The sequence below is a fragment of the Pteropus medius genome, unplaced genomic scaffold, assembly GCF_902729225.1.
Source record: "Pteropus medius unplaced genomic scaffold, Ma_sr-lr_union100, whole genome shotgun sequence".
In the NCBI taxonomy this organism is placed as follows: Eukaryota; Metazoa; Chordata; class Mammalia; order Chiroptera; family Pteropodidae; genus Pteropus; species Pteropus medius.
The window spans coordinates 81,509-83,683 of NW_024352003.1; the positions used below are offsets into that span (position 1 = coordinate 81,509).

Here is a 2,175-nt window from a genome sequence, read left to right on the forward strand (position 1 = left end):
AATTTATAGGTAGTTGAAGAAGAGGGGAACACATGGCAGGTAAATTTTTGCTAGGCAACCCAGGAAACAGACATGTAGTGATCTAGTACAGCAGTCCCCAACCATTCTGGCACCAGGGACAGTGTTCCTATGAGAATCTACTGCCTGATGATCTGAAGTGGAGCTGAGGCAATGAGGCTGGCGCTGGGGAGTGGCTGTGAATACAGATAAAGCTTCTCTCGCTCTCCCACCACTCACCACCTGCTGTGTAGCCTGGTTCCTAACAGGCCATGGACCAATAGTGGTCCACGGCCCAGGTATTGGGGACCCCTGATCTAGTAAACAGACCACTGCTTGGCATCTTATCCACCATTCTTAATTCAGATTAGGCTAAGGTGAACATCCTAAGACTTCCCACAGTAGGCCTTTCCCTCGGAATCTCTTAGCCAGGAAAGGGAGAAGGGTCGAAGGTTCTGAGTCTTTTGTTTCTTAATAATCAACTTAAAATCAATGTTCCAAAAGGCAAAACTTTTGGTCCCCTTCAGACAGATAGAGGTTGATAAAGACAGATTTATATAATTACACATTTTGCACACATGCATTTGTACATATATTGTGAATAATTACATAAGGTAATGTAAAAAGGCTTTAATGCCTTTCACATATATGGATTATTTTCTCCCAACTAAATTGTAAGTGTCTTATTGCCAGATGCTATGTCCCTGGTTAAAAAATATATATATTTTTTAGGCGAGGCAACCCTTGGTTGACCTCACAGATTGCAAGGATCCTTATTTTTTTTATTTTTTACGTCTACAGCACCTGGTCTTCCTATGTGGTCTCTCATCCAAGTACTAACCAGGCCCGATCCTGCTTAGCTTCCAAGATCAGATGGGGTTGGGCTTGTTCAGGGTGGCATGGCTGTAGACTTAAAATAATTCTTTTAAGTATAATTTCCATTTTACTTTTTTCCAGAGAATAGTTCTTCGGAGTTAGCTCATTACGTGGCCTTTGGTGGAGATTGTGGGGCAGCATCTGCAGGTCTAAATCGGCCTCCCCGGGCATCACGAGAGTGATGACTATCTTGCTGTGAATGGCACAACTCACACAGTAACATAGTTTCACATACAACTTGGGTGCACATACATGTCGAAGATACTCGCTTTGGACATGTCCCTCATGCCTGTGGCCTCTACTATGTTTTAAATGACGAACTTCTTAATGGCTTTGTCCTTGGGTGCGCATCGGACGCGATTGGTGCAACTAATAGGCTGCATGTGGCTCTGGACCTTTCTGGCACGACCATTGTTCCTTATTCCTTTGGTCATCCTGAAAGCGAGGAGCCGAAAGAGCCCTGGTTAAAATAATTCTTAAAAGACCAAAACGTTCACGGTTGATGTAGACATAAGTGTAAATAGGGTATTCCATTTTAAAAATTCACTTTAGTTAATTGAAATGACTCATTTCTTTTAGCTTTTCAAAGATATTTGTTTCAGCCTCTTTTAGATAGTACAAGTGTCTGTTTCCTGGCACATGAATTCTCTTGTGGGTTTGTCTCCCCTGAATCTAATGACGATTTTTTTCTCCATATGCATTGTTTTTTTTTTTGTTTTTTGTTTTTTAAATTCTGAGTTCTTCATGGGAGTTGTTTTTTTGTCGGAGTCTTGTTTGCCCTGGCCGTGGAGGTAACCTTAGGAGGGAGAGTAGCATTTGTCTCTGTGGGACTCAGTAGACTTCACTTGTTATAGACTAGTCTCATGTTTAATTCATAGTCTCGGAGTACTCCTGCCTTGTGGGTAATGAGTGTTTGGATCCCATCATCTGTATATGGGAAAGGCCTGTGATTCTGACTTCTAACGAATTACTCTTTCCCCATTCATAGCTTAGGACTGTCAGCTGCTTTTATCCACCCAAGGGCCAGCTGGCTAAGGTTTTCGAGTCTTCATTTCACAGAGCAGCCTTAGGCTGCTGGTGGCTCAAGGCTTTATGCAGAGAGCTCAATTCCAGGTCCCCACACCCAGGGCCAACAGCCTCTGAATCTGAGACAGCAGGCTCTGCTTTGGCGGTGCAAAGGATGTCAAAATCTCAACCCTGTACTTGAAGGAACCATATTCTGATGCAGCCTTTTCCACTTTGGGCTAGGAATCAGCACCTTGCCTTTGCTTCCCCCCCCCTCCACCTCCACCCCTTCTTGGT

The 2,175-nt window shown here is 43.6% G+C and overlaps 2 pseudogenes; both read right to left on the reverse strand.

Moving 5' to 3' along the window:
• Positions 1–789: 789 nt before the first annotated feature.
• LOC120589182 (uncharacterized) lies at positions 790–908 on the reverse strand (annotated as a pseudogene).
• A 71-nt stretch (positions 909–979) lies between these two features.
• LOC120589180 (40S ribosomal protein S26-like) lies at positions 980–1,307 on the reverse strand (annotated as a pseudogene).
• Positions 1,308–2,175: the final 868 nt, after the last annotated feature.